Here is a 19948-nt window from a genome sequence, read left to right on the forward strand (position 1 = left end):
GCACCCCCACCCCAAACCCAGTGCCTCCCTGTACCCAGCCATTCTCAGCCAGCACTGGTACAGGTGACAATAGTGAACACAACAACGTCCCTGCACTTACTAGGCTGACAGCTTAGCCATGAGAGGCAGATAACACATAGCAAATAAACACGTACGTATACATAAACCAGGTAGTTATAAATTCCATGAAAAATAAATCAAGTAAGGGGGAATCAAATGATGAAGGACTTGCTGTTTTGTATACGATGGTCAAAGAAAGTTTCTGGTTACATGACATTTGAGCAGACAGCACACTAGGAAGCTATATGGAAGAATGGCATTCCAGGGAGATGGCATACGAGCGCAAAGATCCTGAGGTAGAGGCATGCTTAGAGTGTTCTGCAAACACAGGGAAGTTGGTGTAGGTGGAGGGGAGCCAGCAGGGGTGCGGAAGCAAAGGGAGATTGCCCCTAGGGAGTGGAGGATTTCAGCCCCAGAGATGGGGCGGGAACCAGGTCATATAGAGTCTTGCAGGCCACAGTACGGAGGTGGATTCTGTGCTGCAATAGGAAGCCAGCATCTGTAATAGAGCCTTAAAAGAAAATAAATTACATTAAGGGATAAGAGAAAGACTGAAATCTGGGGAGGCTATTTCCAACAAGCAAGTGGTCAGAGAAGTTCCATCTGAGGAAGTGGCTTTACAGCTGAGCCTTGAACTATCTGAAACAGCAGATTTCTGGAAGAAACCAGTTCCAGGCAGAGAAAATAGCACTGACGTGGAAATAAGTTTGACATCTCCTAGAAAGAGCAAGGTCAGTGGCTGGCCATAGCAGGAGACCAAGAATGGGAGGAGACTGGGCAGGGGAAGCAAGCAGGGGACAGTGCAAGAGGCCCTTGGGAGCCAGAGGATGGACGGCGTGGACGCTAAATGCACTGGAAAGACTGGAGGGTTTTAAGCAGAGCAATGACACGGTGCTTGCTTTGGTGGGGCTGCTGTGATTGCTGTGTTGAGAAGAGACACCAGTGGAGAGGCGGAAGCGGTGGGACGGAGTAAGAGGTGGCTGCAGGGATACAGAGGTGGGGAAAAAGGGAAATCAAGGCTAGCTTCTGTGTGTGTTGTTGTTTGTTGGTTTGTTGAGGGAACCAAACTGAAAGATGGCTGCCCTTGACTAAGGAGGGTGTGGAGCAGAGGCAGGGACAGACCTGCGTGGGGTCCAAAGCCTGGTGACGGAGATTTGGAGGCAAGAGGCGGCCCCTGGGACGGGGAACTGGGGAGCAAGGAGAGGAAGGCGAGGGCTGGGCCCCCAAGGAGAATGGGGTTGGGGAGCACCTGTGAAGAAAGACTTCAAAGTTTTGACCCCTACATTTTGTGTTTGAATCATTGTAGAGTAAAACTGACTGTGTGTGTGTGTGTGTGTGTGCGCGCGCGCGCGCGTGTGCACGTGCACGTGCGCATGCACATGCATGCGCAGGTCTATGGATATTAGCAGGGGTATAGATGCATATAACCACCACCACCGTCAGGACACAGAACAATTCTATTGCCCAAAGAACTCCCTCAGGATTTCCTTTATTTATGTTCTCCATTACAATCATTTTGTCCTTTTGAAACCATAATATAAATGAAATCATACAGTATATAATCTTTTGAGATGTGATTCTTTCATTCACGATGTCTTTGAAATGCCTTTGAGATTCATTCAAATTGTTGCTTTTTTACTGCTAAGTAAATCCATCCCTTGCCTGGATGCAGTGTAGTTCATTATCCATTCACCTGTTCAAGGACATTTGGATTATTTCCAGGTATGGGCAATTATGAAAACAATTGCCACAAACATTCAAGTACAGGTGTTTGTGAGAACATAATTTCCCATCTCTCTTGGGTAAATGCCAGGAGTGGGACTGCTGGGTGGTCTGGTAACTGCATGGTCAACATTGTAAGAAACTACCAAACTGTTTTCCAGAGTGCTTGTTCCATTTGTCATCCCCACCTGCAATGTGTGAGGGTTGCATTTGCCCCACCTCTTCACCAGCACTGTGCTTTAAGCATTTTTTTTTATTTCAGCCATTCTAATAGAGGTGTATATGGGCTATCCAATTGTGCTTTTTTTACATTTGCATTTCCCTTATGACAAATGAGGTTGAGCATGTTTTTGTATGCTTATTTGCCATCTTTACATCCATTCATCAATTTTTTTCTTTTATTAATTGTGCTTTTGGTGTCATGTCTAGGACCTCTTTATGTAACTACAGATCAGGAAGACTTTCTGCTCTATCTCTTTTAAAAGTTTTATAATTTTACATAGTACATTTACATCTATAATCCATTTTGAGTTAATTGTGTATAAGAAGGATTTTTAGCTCAGGGTTTATTTTTTTGAATATAGATTTTCAATTGTTTTAATACTATTTGTTGAAAAGATCATCCCTGTGCCACTGAGTGGCTTTTGCAGGTTTGTGAAAAATCAATTGGCCATGTATGTTTGGGCCTGTCGCTGGGCTCTATTCTTTTCCATTGATCTGTGCACCTGGACCTTTGCCTACACCATTCTGTCTTGAACCTGTAGCTGAAGTTCCATTCTCTCTCCCCCTCCAAGTCTCCCCTCATCACCAGGCTGCAGCCCCTCACTCAGGGCCCTCCCTGCCTGAGGCGTGGATGTTCCACACTCTTCTTAGTCCAGAGCAAGCATCAGACTCCATGGGGTTTTGATCTGGAACCCTCAGCAAACCATCAATAATAATATTCTAACTTTATAAGTCTTATTATTGGATAGTGTGATTCCTCCAACCTTATTCTCCTGTTTCAAAATTGTTTTGATTGTTCAAGTTCCTTTGCCCTTCCACATAAATTTTAGAATCAGCTTGTCTATACCTACATAAAATCCTGCTAGGATCTATTGGTGTTGTATTAAGTCTATAGATCAATTTGAGGTTAATGGACCTCTTTACAACATTGAATTTTTCTGCCCATTAACAGGTTGTCTCTCCATTTTTGGGTCTCTGTTGATTTCTTTCCTCACTATTTTGTAGTTTCTGATAAACAGATGCCATGCATGTTTGATTATATTGTAGCTAAATATTTCACTTTTCAGAGCTATTATAAATGGTGGGTTTGGAGAGTTTCTAATTGTACATTATTAGGATGTAAAAATATAAGTAACTTTTTTGTGTTTACCTTGAATCTTGCAACCTTGTTAAACTCACCTATTGGTCCTAAGAGTTTTTTGTAAATTTGGGGGATTTTCTTCATAGACAAATATGTTACCTGTGAGTAGGGACAGTTTTATTTTCCAATCTGTACGACTCATTTCTTTCTCTTGCTGTATTGCACTTGGTACAACTCCCAGTACAATGTTGAATAGGAGTGCTGAGAGGGGACAGCACTGCCTTGTTCCCAATCTTAGGTATAAAGCACACAATCTTTCACCATTAAGTACGTTAGCTACAAGTTTTTTAAATAGATGTTATTTATTGAAGTCCCTTGCCATTCTAATTTTTTTATCAAGAGTTTTAAATCATGAATGGATGTTAAATTTTGTTATATGTTTCTGCAGCAAAAGAAATGAACATGTGATATTGTTTCTTTGTGGTGTTAATATGATGGATTATACTTGATCATGATGGAGTATTCTTTCTGTATATTGCTAAATTTGATTTGCTAATACTATGTTGAAGAGGTTTTGTGTCTGTGTTCATCAGGGATATTGACCTGTAGTTTTCTTTCTTATATTATCTTTGTGAGATGAAGATTAAAGCAGTGTTTAGAGGAAAATTCATAGCATTAAATGCTTAGTTAAGTCATTTAATAAAACCAGAAAAAAAGAAAGAATTTAAATCAATAATCTAAGCTTCTACCTTAAGAAACCGGAAAAAGAAACCAAAATAATCCCAAAGCAAGCAGAAAAAAAGGAAGTAATAAAAATAAGAGCAGAAATCAATGAAACAATAGGATGTTTAGTATTGGGTTAATGCTAGCCCCATAAGATGAGTTGAGAAGTGTTCCATATCCTTCCATTTTCTGGAAGAGACTGTAAAATTGATCTAATTTCTTCTTTAAATGATTGAGAGAATTAACTAGTGAAATATCTGAACCTGGATATTTCCTTTTCAGGAGATTTTAAACTACAAGTCTCATTTATTTAATAGTTATAAACTATTCAAGTCATCTGCTTCATCTTGGCAAGTTTTGGTAGTTTGAGCTTTCAAGGAAAATGACACAGTTCTTCTAAGTCGTTGAATTTACGTGCATACAGTTGTTTGTAAGACTCCCCAATGATTTTTGTTTATTGTCTGTGGAGTCTATCACAATATCTTCTCTTTCATTCCAGGTATTGGTAATTTGTGTCCTCTTTCTTTCGTGTCATCCTGCTAGAGGCCTGTCAATTGTAATGGTAGTTGCAAAGAACCGACTTTGTCTTCTTTCACTTTCTCCATTATCTTTCTGTTTTCAATTTCATTGATTTCTACTCTTTATTGCTTCCTTTGCTCCTACTGCTGTCATTAAGAGATTGCTTTGAGACTAGGGTGTGAGGGAACAGAAAAAAGAAAAAAATAAGGTATGATGGGTTTCTGTACTCTTTCTGAGAGTGGGGAGTCTCTTTTCCCACTCCTTGACCCAACTTCTCCTGGAGCCCTCCCTGTCTGCTCCCTGGAGCCCACTTCTAATTTTCAGGCTGCGTTGAATTCAGGATGGGGGATATTGGAGGGGAAAAGTGGTAAGCTCCCCACCAGTTCAATGGTTCTCCAAATTCTGGTCTTCTTACCCAATTTACTTGCTACTATTCACTTTTCAGTGTCCTCATTCATTCTATCCAGGTTTTATAGTTGCAGTCAGTCTGTCTCAGAACTGAAACCTTTCTTGGAGCCAATTCAGTGAAGGCTTTGGGACCTGAAATATATGGCCATCTTATCTTCTACCACTACCACCACTCCACCTCCACGAGCTTCTCTTCTGCCCCCAATGCCTTTACCACCACCCCATCTCCCTGAGTTCAGGGGTCATCTGCAGAGGCTGAGGCAATTCATGACTGGCACATCCAGGATTCAGAAGATCCCAGACAGCTAAGCATTTCTTCCTTCAGAGATCCATTCCTACCACATGAGAATTAGTAGTTTGCTCCAAAGGGGACGGGTGGCGAATTCAGTTTGGGGGCATCATGGGGTACCAGTTGTCTTGGGGACCTGTGGTTGGTTTCATGAAGTTCTCTTCCAGGCCAGACTGATAGCTCATGAGGTGACTTGATTTTTCTCATCAACTTACTGAAAGGAAAAGCAAGCTTACCTATTCTCCAGACTCATTCATTCTCCCTGTGGTCTTTTTTGATGGGGGTAGTAGCTTTGTTCCACATTTCCAGTTCTTTGCTGAGAATGAAGAGTCAACCGGAGCTGATCACCCATGTCCTCCCATAAAGCTGAGTGCCAGTTCTCCCAGGGCACTTAGAGAAGTGTGCCAGAGGCAAATACTTTTGCAGCCTTGCTGGAAAGGAAACCTGACGCTGAATGAGAAATCCATCCATTTCCTACAGGCCTGCCTGAACCAAAGGGAGCCTAGAAATTCAAAGGGGCTGTCTTTTTAATATATTTTAAAATTAAAGTCAACATGGAAATGAGGTGGGCGGGTGACTCAAACTGAATGGTCATTGTGCACCAGGCTGATTATCTCTCCTTTGTCCGTTTGTTATACAATAAAAGAGGATCAGATAAACACAGGCATAACCTCTGCCTCCATTGATAATAGAAATCATCCCTTGTATCATTTGTCTTTCCTTCAGACTGGATACAAAAGGCATAGAAATGAACAATTCATGCCTAAACACAGGAGAGCTTGAAAGCTAGTGTCTGTGAGATGTTTATTCCAGGTCATCATTAAGGGGTTGAGTGGATTTGCTTATAAAGACAGACTCTCCAGTCAGTGAAGAATGAGAGAGACAGCATTTCTTGCAGTGTAGAGATAGCTCCTTTAAAGATACATTGTAACGTTCCTGCTCTGCATAGTCAATTATATAGATAATTCTTTTTATAGGATATGAAATGTTGTCTCCGGAGCAGGGCAAAATATAATGTGTTATAGAAACAATGCATTTTCTCTCCACTTTGTGCAAACGCCATTTTTCATGACCCACTGAGTAGGAGCTTGCTAGAGATTGGAATGAGAGGAAGGTTGCCCCTCCTGCAGACAGTCAGGCACTGGCTGAGACTCACTCAGCACAGACCTCCGTGGGGCCCTGGGAGCTCTTTCCAGGCAGCTCCTCCCACAATGTAGTTTGGAGCACCAGGTCCTTGAAGGATGTCACATCTTTCCAGGTTGTCCATTTCCACTGCCCTCATTCTCTGCTGAGGGTTTTGTTTGGAGTGGTAGTTTGTTGTTTTTCCCACCCAGTCCAACCAAACACAGCTCAAGAAAAAGTGCCAAGACAAACAGAACGAGAGCCTTGGGGACCTAGTAATGGGTACAGAGTGTAGAATGTGGTAATCATTCTTTTGATTTGTGCTCAGATATGTTTTCTATTTGCTTTCGCACAGAACACACATTTTCCCCCTGGACTGCAAAAATCTGAACCAGGTCAAAACCATTACAAAGTGGCCTTCCAACGTCATGCCTGTATTGGAACTGAATGACTGATCAAACATTTAAGAACAGACACTGGGAATTCATGTAAATTGCACTGATATGGATTTTAAACACAGGCTCAGAGTTGTTTAAATAATCTTTGCTTTCTTGGGTCTCTCTCTTTTAATAATTCTGTATTTTTTCCTTTTAATTTTGTTCCAGTTTTAGTGTTGTTCAGTGACTTGGTTGTATCTAAAAATTATTTTCACATCATTCCCAACAGACAGAACAAGGAAAGAAGATGAGATGGAATTCTCAACATCCCCAGGGTCTGGAAATCTCTGCCTTTTTCCCAGGGCCAGTTTTCTGAGCTAATGGACATCTTACACTGTCATCGGTGCCTCCTGACGAGCCTCTTTGAAGTCGAAGACAAGCCAAGAAGTAGTGCGCATGGAATAATGGCTTCAGCTGAGGGTCCTGCACCCACGCCCGGGAGAGGAAGAAAAGGAGGTGGGAATGGGCTGGTGAACAGAGACAAGAGTCTCCTCACTGCACTGGGCGAGGCTCTCTGGTGGGGCCCCTGGCGGCAGGCAGGCAAAGGAATTCCGCGCCAGGGCTCTAAGTCCCAGGTTAATGTCAAGTGCTGGGTTTTCTTTTAGTTACTCAAGGATCAAAGGGAAATTATTCAATAAAAAGGAACTTAAAGGGGACTTCTGGGCTGACACAAACCTTAATCAAAAACACTTGTTCAAATGCAGCTTCCTTGACCTGCCTTTTCATATTGTCTTTCCAGTTCTTACACACATTTGTGATTAAAATAAGGTTTTTCTCCATCACAATTCAACATTCCATTTCCTCTCAGCTGACCAGAATTTCACAAGGGTGATATGGCAGTTTGTTGCTAAGGAACTGAAGATATACGTCACAATTCAGCATTCTGATGAAGAAGAGTAAATACTTCTCAACAGATTGCACATTAAGTATAAATAAGCGGTGTGTGTGTGTGTGTGTGTGTGTGTGTGTGTGTGTGTGTGTGTGTGTGACTGACAACAGGAGAGAAAGAGAAAGCACCAGCTCATGCCTGCTGGAAACGTGGATGGGATTAGCCACCTCCTCTACAAAGCTACCCTTTCATAACCCTCTTACTTGCAGGAACACCACTCATGAACTTTTCACTTCAGCTTGTTTCGCTCCCCTCTGTTCAGATCCCTGTTCCTTCACACTGTCGTGTCAGAGATTTATCACACTGTGACCTCAGTCACATTCTCCTTTAAAAGGAATCAAGCACAAACTTCCCAGAGTCTCTAATATTCTAGGTATTCAGCAAGGAAACTAGAACATGAAATTCCTCCTACGTGAAGTACACCCACATCAATGTTTCTCAAAAATCTTAGTCACGACCTATGAACATGAATAGAATGTGGCTAATGTGTCCCTGCATCCTGGGTGCCTGAGCACCAAAAAAAGTTAGAATTTTTACACTAGCAATAACTTCACAGTTGTTCTTAAGCAGAATTTTTTAAGAAGCAGAATAGTCTACATGTCCTCGTTTTCTTTTGCAGCATTAAAAAGATCTCTGATTCTTAAATTAGTTCGCCTGCTATCATGTTGCTGATTTTGTGATCATTAAGTTCAGAAAAATGGGAAAATTTAACAGCAGATGATTCCACAAATGAATGGTGCACATATAATAATAGGTACACACCATGAATTAAAGAGAAAGTGGATATATGCAGAAAAGGGAAGTGATCCTTCGAAATTGAGAAGTTTAATTACTTATAAAGAAAACTACAGGAAAATGTGACCTGAATTTGACTGACGAGAAATAAACTTCAGTGGTCAAACCTTTGGATGCTAAGCCAGTGTTTTCCCTGAATTCCATCTGTATCTATTGCAGTGGAGGACAATTCGGAGCAATGCATGTTTACTCTGCCTAATTGAGGAGGTTGGACAATAGTAAGTTTTCTGAACACTGCAAAGAAGAATGTTGCATGTGCAAGGGAAACCAAAGGGTGCATGAAAATGAAAAAAAAAATGTCCTGGGAACATGGGGAGGTTCATTTTGGTGGGCTGGGAGAAGTCTGAACAAAATAGGGTTTAAAAAGAGGTGATATGGTCAGCAGACACTCTCTCACCCTGGCCAGAGCAGAGCTACAAAGGCAGAGTCTGATCCTAGCCTCTCATGAATGACATAGGCTTGTATTGGCAAAGCAAACAAACTTAGTGCATGTCCCTTGATTCTGCCCATTATTTAAGCTACATGGGATTTCTTTCTGTGCACCTTGGGATTTTCTCAAAACCACCCTAAAAACTAAAGTCCACACGCAATCTGAGAATAAAAGTAGGAAGTACCTCTAAATCTGAATACCTAGTCAGAAATGTGTAACTAAAGAAAAGCTTTGATTCATACTGTGTGAATTTAAGACGATTAGGGCCATTTAGTCTCAGAGCAAAAAGATTTAGGAGCCTCAACATATGTTGAAGTCCTTCCATCCAGGACACTGTTGAGACGCAGAGGGCTCAGAAAAGGAGCAAAGACTAGGCTTTGACCCTGGGGAGTTACGACAGTAGAAAAGAGTATGGAAACGGTACACAGGTCTGCATTTGCGAAGGTTGGCTTTGGCCAAACATGCTACAGAAGAGATGAAAAGTCAGAGGGCCTCATAAAAAGGGAGATCTTGTCCTGACAACCAAAGGATATAGAGGTGGAAAAGAAGGAAGGGGGCTTCCTGGGCCAGGGCATGACATGAGGCGGCAAGGAGGTGGGAGCAGCCCTGGGACGGCTCAGTGCTCTGGCCGCCTGCTGGTGTCTAACAGATTACTTTAAGGCTCAGTAGTTTAAAACAAACATTTTATTTTGCTCACAATTTTTGTCTCTCAGCTATTCAGGAAGGGCTCAGCTGGGTGGTTTACCTCTGATTTGCATGGTGTTGGGAGGGGCTGGAGGCTCCATTTCCAGGATGGTTCTTCACTCCCAAGTTTGGCACTAGGAGTCCTTGACCTGTCCTGTCTGCCTCTCTTCCTGCCCACCCCCTCACCTTGACCTGGGCTCCTTGCAGCATGGTGGCCCCAGGGTACGACTTGCTTCCTACAAGGCAGCTTAGGGTTCCAAGAGAGTGTCCCCCGGGGAGCAGCCAGAGGTGGCAAGGCTTCTGGTGACCTGACCTGGGATAACTCTCACCACATCCTATTAATCAAGCTGGCCACAAAGTCAGCCCATAGTCAAGGGAACAGGAATCAGATTCCATCTCTCAATGGGAAATGTCACAACGAATGTGTAGCCAACTTTAATCTACTACAGGGAACAATGAATAAAGCAGAATGGTTCAAGTAAATGGTCAATGCCCCGAACACAGGAGCAAGTGTCAAAGAGGGAGACAGAGAGTGAGTATAGAGGGTTTGAACAGGGTTGAGGTCAATAGATGGGAACATTTAAAGAACAACACCTTTTCTCCTGGCATATCTTTTCTTGTGGAACTACATTCTAGACAAAAGAGAGCAACAATTTTCTAGAGTTCTGAGGCAGTAGGCTAGGTAGGTGAAGGAAACTAGAACTTACTGTCTCAGTCTCTCTACAAGGATACTTTTTGGTCAGGGCATATTTGGTGGTGAGGAAAACAAATTCATTCCAACCAGTCTACGGAAAACAAAGACCTATTCAGAAGCACAACAGACAAGCAAAACAGACAATCCCAGGGCAAGAAGCAGGAGAGCTGGGTCACAGGAATTTTGACAGTTCGACCTGCAAACCCCAGAGCCAGGGTTACCCACCCTGTCCCTGATGAGGGCCCCAAGGTCTCTCATCTCTGTGCCAGCTTTGATTTCTTGCTTGTCTTCACAGATGAACTTTCTCTACTGACCTATCAGAGTGCACACAGTTGAAATGGCTGCCGCAGGCCTGCATGGCCTTTGATGTCTACATGGCCTATATGCCTTTGATTCAAAGCACCCAGCATTATCTAATTACAGATTGTGTATTTCTTAACTTGAATTCTGGCAAGGTCTCTAGTTGGATGAGACCAGTCTATGGCCTGGTTCCCTTTGAGTCAAATATTACCTTAAGAACACAATCAAGTATGGTCGGAGAACTGGTTGTTAAGATGTATAACAAAAAGTATCATAAAAGCACAGTCACCTAGTCCCCCCCCCACCATCCCCATCAGTGAGAGAACACAGGTAGGAAGCAATTCAAGAGGAACAATGTAGGATGGCAAAGTGAAAAGAAGGATCATGTGGAGAATATGCCAGTCTAGAGCTGGGAACTGGGACAAGGAGAGGATGGCTTGATTCCCAAGCCATTCTTCATTCATATCCCAAACCTTACCTGATGGAATCAGACCTATTTCCTATTGAACTTGTCCTGGCACCCTTGATGTATAAATCAGTAACGTGGTGAACAGTAATGGACAGTACTGAAGAAGGCCCTTTCTTATCTGGCCCTCACAGAGGATTTTCATGCTTATAATAGTATTTGGGGGTATTAGCCCTTTCTTCCCATATTATTCTCCAGCATACATATCTATACCAAGTCATAAGGGAAAAATTGATGGCATTAGGTATAAGCTCTTTAATTTTGTCAATGAAAACTATCAATTTAAAAAGTAAGAAAACAAATCCCAGTTGGAGGAAAGTATTAATGGCACTTTATACTGTCATAGAAAAATGTAAATCAGGATTTTCCTTTTCCCTAATTAGCAGGCATAAACCATGATAGATTTTAAATGGATGAGAGCTCTTTCAACACTGGAGTAAGGCATTGACCTTGTTGTGAAGCTAAGTATGAAGCACATTAAAATCATCTTTTGCTCAGGAATTAAGTTTACCTCTACAATAACTTTGGACTATGACACTCCTTCAGAAATGCTGTCTGCTCAGAATTCTCCAAATTGCAGCCCTGAATGGAATTCTGCTGGGGTAGGAGAATCGTGGCTAGGCAGTCAAAATCAATTTGTTCCTGTGATTGACATGAGGGCCTGTGTGTCAGCCAGGCTCCCTCATACCATCTGTGCTCTGATTATGATCAATAGGTATTTGCAATATGCCCGGGAAATGTGCTGTTTGATTACTTTTACATGAGAGAGAAGACAAAAACATCTCAACCTAGATCCTCCTAATGTGGATGTAGAAGCTAGTTGATGAATTATTAGAATATAGAGTTTGCACTGATAAACTTTTGAACTTTCATTGAACTTGTAGATTAAGAATAGGCAGTTTTTCCAAGAGGAAAATTCACCAGACAACCAACAATTTTTCTTTCACATATTTAAGCGAGATGTTCGATCTGGTAAGGAAATAATAGTAATTTATGTCTTTGATAATTGAGAAGGATTATAGTTCTATACACAGAAAAAGCAACCATCACCCGGGCTCTGTGAGTCACAAAGCCATTAAAGAAGAAGCTTCCAAGCTTAAAAGCAGATGAAACCTCCGGATTTGGAACATGATGTTCTCCAAGAGAGAGCTGAGAGAGGGGAAAGAAATCCCTATCTCCCTGTAAAATTAGGGCCCCCTCTCTGCCTTCCTTCCAAACAACCATAATGACACATTTCAGATTTGTCTTGCTCTCCACACTAAAGGGAAAAAGACATAGACACATAGAACCATTTCTCTGTGTGCAGAGCTCCCTTGCATATACTACTATGCACACACATATCCATGCTGACCCTCAGTGGGAGGCAACCCTCCAAATATATCAGTGAAGCTGCCTCCCTCAATCCACAGAGACCCAGCATCCTCCAAACATTATTTGTCCTGCAATCTGTAGAAACAGCCTGGAGCAGATTAAAGGTTAAAAGGGAAGGTGGCTGACCAGCTGGAAACATGTGTTCAGTACATTCAACTCACTACAAGAAATTATTTTGCTGATAAAATAGTGTCAGCTGAGATCAAGTTCGTGGGAGATGGGAATTACTAATTTTGCTGCTATGCGTTGAACATCTAGTATTAAAAAACACATGCTGGCTTATGGCTCGTTGGCCTGGTTGTACAATGCTCTGAAGACACAACTAAAATGTTGGCCATTCTATAGTTCATTTGCCCTTATTAATGATAAATCCTATAATCTTCCTTCCTAGATCTCTTCACTATAATGCTTTTGCTTCCCCAAAATTCAGTTTGAGTCAGTCCTACCACTGTTTTACTATGCACCTTGCTAGATGCTCAGAAATGAGAAAGACACCATCTTATCACAAGTTGATAACAGCTGGTGTTTATAGCTGTTATAATGGTTGTTATAATGCAAGGTTGGGAAATAGCCAACAAGAATGAGGAATGCAGTCTCAATGAGAAATCTAGGGATGGAGTTAGCAGCTTCGTTTGGGGTATGGGGTGTTCAATGTGGCTATTTCAGTTGCAAGGAAAAGACACTTTTGCAAGTTTTCTCAATTCCTGGGAAATAAGTGTTACTATAAGAACTGAAGACTTAGCATGGAAAAGTCATCAGAAACTTGGACAGGTCTGGGACACATTATTCTCTCCATCTATCTTTTTCTCTTATGGCATCTCTACTAGGTCTGCAGGTCTGCTCTGTCCTCTTGTCTCTATTAATTTGGCTTACTCAAAGTTTGTTTCTTATAACTGTGGTTTGCAAATGACTGCTCATGACCTTGACTCTATCTCCCGGTGTTTAGTTTTAGCAATCTCTGCTAACTGCCTTATTTGAATTTCTAATAAGGAAGGAGAATTTTCATTGTTCCCACTCACATTTCATGTGGCCACACTCTGGGATACTGGGCAGCCACCAGATGGAGTACGCTAGCTCTGACTACCCAACAATGGACAGATTCTCTGTGGCTACAAGGATGAGGTCATGGTGTATACATAAAGCTGTCCCTTCAGCAGGCAGTTCGATTTTGGAAAGGCTTGGCAGGCATTCTGAAGGTTGATCTGTCTGCCTTGGAATAACTGGGAAAAGTTCTACGGAGGAGGTTATACTAGAGATGGTCATGGAAGGATCCCAGTACGGAAAGGCAAAGATGGAGTAAACTCAGAGGCAATTCCACGCAAGAGCCTAAGACAGGAGAGTAGGAAGTATGCTTGTGAGTATTTTGGTTGGGCTAACATAGTGATACTGAAACTTGCTGTGCATGTGAATCACCTGAGGGTCTTGTTAAAAGGCTGATTCCCATCCAATAAGCCTGAGGTGTGGCCTAAGATGATGTCTCTCTAACAAGTTCCCAGAGGGTGCTGATATGCTGGTATACACTTAGTAGGCTAGAACAAAGATGTCAAAGTTTTGAATGCCAAGCTAAGAAGTTGGTACCTGCTCTGCTTCAGCATGTAATAAGGATTTGGGACAGAAGAATGATGTAATCTGAGTGGTCTTGAAAGACAATTGATTTGGCAATGCTTTGTGGGATAAATCAGAGGAGATTTGGAAGGTCAGCTACCTAACAACTGAAAAAACCAGGGAAGAGGTAATAAGGATGAAATCAGGATGAATGGTGTGGAAGGGGAAAGGAAGGGATGTATAAGATAAGACACATAGCAAATCGAATGTGTCCTTCCCACTGTCCTTATCCAGTCTTGCCTCAGCCAACAGGAGAGTCGCTTCCTCAGGCATCCTCAGCTTCATCTAGTGAAATCTTTCTACATCCTTTTCAGGGTGTCTGCTTTTCATTTCAAATCACATCTAAGGATGCATCCTCTCTTTTACCTCTAACCTTTAATTTCATTCTCTCTGCCTAACTGCATTTTCTATTGTGTGCAACTTGCTGCATGACTTAACTATATTATAACCATGTAACTATGTTATTTAGCTATTATTTCATTGTGTACCAGTAACCAAATTCAATAACTATATTTGTTCTGCTGAAGAGTTGTGTAAAAAGCATATCTGAAGGGCACTAGGCAATGAAGTCAAGTCTATTACCACCTTATCACCATCAGGAAAATGGTCTGTTTGTTTGCAGTTCACTGAAGTACATAGCCAAAGAAATTGATAGAGAGTGAAGTCCAGATGGGAGATGGATGGGTCCTCTAAACACTGTGCTTTAGTTCAAGATCCAAAACAAATTGCCCTGACAGTATGCAGTAGGGAGTTTCCAGATCAAGTACTGACAGGGAAAAGAGAGAGGGAGACAAATCTTACAGCAGAACTCAGAAGCTCTCTTACTGCCCAGCTTCACCTAGTGCCTACTATACTGTATTTACAACCAGGCAAAAGATAAGCTTGATGATGAAATTTTCTTAGGGCTAAAGGCTTCATAATATCCTGAGGTTATGGATATAAAGGAAGAAGTCTGTGCTTACCTGTTGGATTCTTCATGCCATTTTGAGGTTGAACTCTGAATGCTGAACTTTGGTTTTCTAGTTGAACATTTGATGTCCCTGTGCATTAAATAATTTCACACCGAGCAGGACTCTAACTCCAATCCTTTTACTCCTGATGGGATGGGATTTTATGCACACATACAGGCTTATAGCTCAAAAGTCGGTTGTTGGTGATCAAAAAATAAAATAAACAATAACAATTTGTCCTGTGAAAAGACAGACAGAAAGAAAGAGAGAGAGAGAGAGAGAGAAGAGAGAAAGAGAGAGAGAGAGAGAGAGAGAGAGAAGGAAGGAAGGAAGGAAGGAAGGAAGAAGGTAGGGGGGCAGGGAAGGAGAGAGGAAGGAAGAGAAAGAGAAAAAGACACAGAGAAATGAGAGAGAGTGCACAAAAACACAGTAAGAGTCAGGAAAACAATGGAGGAAATATTCCCAAAGGAAATCAAGATTCAGATGCACACTTCAGCCTCCTCCTACAAAGCACCAACCTCCCAAGCCCACAGGTCATTTCGTTTGACGATGTCACATCGATTCACATTTCACAATGTGCTCTTAACTTTAGAATCTTAATGCGCTGGTTGGAAATAGCTGCACTTTGGAGAAGTGCCTGATCTTGACCATGCCTGTTTTTGGAGAGGCTTCCTAGTTGGTTGGAAGTATCGGCAAGATGCCTCGCCATTCTTAACTGTTAGGTGAGTTAATAAGCTTCTATCTTTTCAGACAAACACACACACGTACACATGTATGTGTACCTATACATACATGCACGTGTATACAAATACATATATACATGAACAGCATATATATTATATATATCCAACTAAACATGTAGTGTGCCATGTCCTTGCAAGACATGGGGAAACCATGCTTTGAAAAGAACATGGATTCTAGGAAAAAAATCCTTGTTCCATTATTACTGTATATCACTATGTATATGTATATCAAATAATCATGCTGTACAACTTAAATATATACAATTTTTATTTTAAAAATAAAATATTAAAAAATAAGAAATGAGGAAATAAGACTTCCTGTATTTGGTGAAGGTAATGGTAATGGGTCAAGCTCTTGTCCCTACTATTAGAAGTAAAACGGGGTTCAAGCCACTAGGAAGCTTCAGGGAAGGAAGAGAAAGATTTTGAAGACTGGTGTGAACCCGTGTGGGTCACTGGGTAGGGGACAGAAAGGAGATATTGCTGGACCCACTTCCTTTCCCCAGCTTCACTCCATGTTGGGGCTCAGGGTGGTGAATGCGTTTCTGAGTGCCCTGGTCATGGCTGGACAGGTGGGGGGTCGAGCAAGGAGCCAGCCCAATATGCTGATCGTCTGTGCCGTGTCAGAGGCAGTCTAGAAGGAAATGCCACAAATCTTGCCTCCTGCTTCCCTCTGGGCCACCTCCCTGCCGAGTCCCACTAGCCCAGAAGGAAGAACTACCATCCTCATAAGTAACAATACTGCCCTGAGAGGTCATGGCAGGTGTGTGGTCACACAGCTATTAAGAGGCTACAACAGAAAGAAATCCAGCTTCTTCAGTTGCACTTCAGGCTCTTTCCTCTGGCCTCATAAGCGAAGCTGCACTTGACATCTGCCTCCTGAGCTGTGAGATGGACACAGGCTTCCAGCTGCACCTGGCACTTCCATGCCGAGGCCCCATCCTGCCATTCTTGGCAGTGCTGCCCTCCAGGAAGTCATCACGAAACTACTCCTTCGACCCAACATCGCCCACAACCACCCATTGCCCCCTCAAGGGACAGAGAGCTGAAGTTTCAGGACTCAAATGTAGATGCAAATTAGAGTGTTTTTAATGTATGGGAATAGTAGTGAAAACTCCTTGAGGGTAAGGGTTGCATTTAACCTGCAAATGCATATTGAAAAGAATCCCTGAAAAAAGAAATCCCTGTAACAGAATAATAATGATGATAAAAACACATATTGGAGTTAGGGGTGCCTTCATGGAAGGCTGGGGGTGTTTGGGAGCCCGTCTTACATGCTAGTGAGCTGATGTAGAGAAGATGTGAGAGAACACGCCACCTGGAGAGTGGCGTGGAAGAGCCCAGGCAGAGAGAATCTCTGCGGAGGGGAGGAGGGGGTGCAGCACAGAAACTGCTGCACGGAAAGCACCTGACTGCAGAGCCAGCCGGTTTACCCAGAAGTCGGCAAGGACCGGAAGGTGGCTGCCAAACCCAGGTGGTCCTTACCCTGGCAGAGACCACGGCGAAAGCCAGTCAGCCCATGGTGGAGGGCGCCGTGCAAACTGGCTTGCTCAACGTCTATTCCAAGCTTCCCAGGGGGCCCACCCTGCACTGCAGACACTGGAAAATGGGAAGATGAGTGTCCCGCCCTCCTTCGCAGGTCGGGGTCTGAATGGGATTAGGTTCTGCCAACCGGATGCATCTATCTGCGCGCAACCTCCACGTAGAGCCCAGTTAGGTGGGGTGGCAGGCAGGGCGTGAGGACTTGTCTTGGCCGGCCCAGGTCACCGCAGAGACGATGGGCAGGCTCCGCAGCGGGCAGGCGGGAGCGCAGCCTCCCGTCCCCACAGCGACTCTCCCAGCGAGAATGGGCTCAGCGCTCTGACGGCAGCCTGTAGGCCACTTCATTCTTGATTATTAATCCCCTCCTGTTTCAGATGGCTGGAGTGATTGTCGCCATCTTAATCAGCACAGCCAGTAGTAAACCGAGCATGTTTGACACCCAAAGTGGATCATTTTTTTAACACCGTCCTCCATGTGACAAAATTATTTTCAGTGATAATCACGTCATAATCAGTAATTATTATTGTTCTTATTATTTGTTCGCTAGCTTTAAAACAACCATTTAAAAAGAATAAATTTCAATTTTATAAATATATACTATTGAAATTCAGTCAAATACTGCATGTATAAACTAAAATTCGCATTTACAAAATTGTAAACACGAAAACGCCAGGCTTCTGGTCATGTAGAACTAAATTAAATTAACTCATGTTTAGGTTCTCGGCTTTGCCATCATTGTGTTATCATCGTCTACCTTTCATTTAAATGAAGGACTGCCTGGTGCCATGGAGGCAGGAGACACAAACTGCCGGAACCATCTCGGACTATTCTTCCTGGAAGATCTCCTCATTAACTTTCATGTGGGATATAGTGTTTATTAAAGGATAAGTAATAAAATATGCTAATTCAAAGCATGCACACACACACACACACATGAATGTATACAATTAAAATTCAACAGTCACCACAACAATTGTTTAGAACATGGACCAAAAAAGGATTTGGGGGAAGGAGTATTTTATCATTGACATTGTTTAGAATTGCCAGCATGGGGATAATAAAAAGCATACTGACTTACAGTCGATTTTATTATTGGTTTTAAGTCCTCAGCAGACGTTGCAGCCCCGCACCACGTGCCCTGCCAGGAGACTGCTCCCACCGGCTGGGACCCCTGTGCGGGTGAGCAGGTGCAGGGCAGGACGGAGCATGAGGGATGCAGGAGGGAGGGACATGGAGCCTGAGGGAAGTGCTGAAGACCGCACCTGAGACAGCAGGGCCTTCACCCAGCATGCGGGGGGGGGGGGGGGGGGGGGGGGGACTCTCGTGACTCCCCAAATTCTCAAATATGGCTGAAGCATAACATAGATTGCCTTTGGTGAAGAGAAACCGAGAGCCCCAAGCTCTTTTGAAACACTGCTGGGTTCTTGGTAATGAAGTGACTCACCCACCACATGTGATAGAAACGTGTGCTGTGCCATGATTAAAAAGCACTTCATGCCATGAGCCCTTATGGGCACACACAAACAGTTGAATCTATAAATATTAACTCTACCAATGCCAAAATTCCACTTCCATCTAAACCCTGGAATTCCTTGATTTGTCAGGCAGATGATCTGTACACCAGTCTGTTCTGGGGCATCCAGGAGAGCAAAGGCCCCACAGAGACACAGCCACTGGGCAAGGCCAGGACCGGGGTGCTGGCTTTAACGAAAGCCCCTTCTCTCCCTTGCCCTCCAGGTGCGGAAGCTGCCCTGAGGACATGAGAAGTGCCCTGAGGGCAGCGACCAGGCTCCTCTCCAGTGGCCCTCACACTTCCCAGTGGTACCTGTCTGATGAAAGGCTTATTTCCTAGCTTCAGGGAGGCTCCAGCTCATCTTGTCTCCTCTAGGTGAGGGACCTTCAGCATAAAGGCACAGACTCACAGAGGAAAGATGAAAACATGAGCCAGTTTTAGCACTGGCTCCCAAGACCCTGGGATCAAAGGGAGACTATCTCCTCCAAGAGGACAGCAGTTACTCACCACCCCAGAGGGCACTGTGCCCTGGCAGAAGAGACTCAGGTGGGCATTGCCTGCCTCCCAAAGAGCCTTGGGTGTGACCTTTCTTCCCGGGCAGCTGTCCCTCCATGGGTCCCAGAGACACAGCTAGAGCAGGTGGGGCTGCTTGTGGCCTTGGCTGGCCCTGCCAGGAGGGTGCCCCTAGGGCACCATCCCACAGGATGAACAGGTGTTGTCCTGCAGCCAAACTGGCAGGAAGGGCAGGGCCATGCGGCGCCGTGGCTCGTGCCCAGGTTTGGGGGAGTGGGCCTGCCCTGGCTCATGCATTTCAAACACAGCATTGGCACCTATGCTCAGACTGCTGCATTACTGTCAGTAGGGTCAGTCAGCCTCATATCTGAGGACTACAGGCCTTAACTACTCCAGGGAACAGTCTGGTGGCTTGTTATAAAGGCCCATCTGTTGAAAGAGCCTTTGCCTGAATTGCTGCAGGCACCCTTAGTCCAGTCACCAGCCTAGCGCTGGGAAGCACTGCAAGCCAGGTAACCCTCTCACCCTGAGGGCTTTCAGAAGGCCTGGACTCAAGTCTTGACTGGCTCAGGTTTCCTGGCAGTGTGATCTGGGATAAGTCACAGATCCTTTTCAAGCCCCCATTTCCTTCTCCATAAAATGGAGTCAGTAAGTGTAAACCTCACCCATTTCTCCTTAGGCCCAGTTCCCCAAGGCTGGTGGAAGCGCCCAGCACCCGTGGGTTGTATCCAGGCATGCATGGCTGAGCAGTATGTGTGCCCTCGTTGGCAGACAAAATTGAAGGGTGCTTCTAACTCCATCCCATCCCTCCATCCCTCTACATATAATAAACACACATATAATAAATAAAAGAATGTATTTGCAGTGGGT

General features: G+C 43.6%; 1 long non-coding RNA gene across 1 annotated transcript in view; it reads right to left on the reverse strand.

The window, feature by feature from the left end:
- The window catches only part of LOC118913730 (uncharacterized), a 77469-nt gene extending 62468 nt beyond the window's left edge, over positions 1 to 15001 (reverse strand). The window contains exon 1 of the long non-coding RNA XR_005025311.2: positions 14780 to 15001. This is a non-coding gene — a long non-coding RNA (uncharacterized LOC118913730). The remainder of the gene's footprint in view (positions 1 to 14779) is intronic.
- Positions 15002 to 19948: the final 4947 nt, after the last annotated feature.

The sequence above is a fragment of the Manis pentadactyla genome, chromosome 2, assembly GCF_030020395.1.
Source record: "Manis pentadactyla isolate mManPen7 chromosome 2, mManPen7.hap1, whole genome shotgun sequence".
Lineage (NCBI taxonomy): Eukaryota > Metazoa > Chordata > Mammalia > Pholidota > Manidae > Manis > Manis pentadactyla.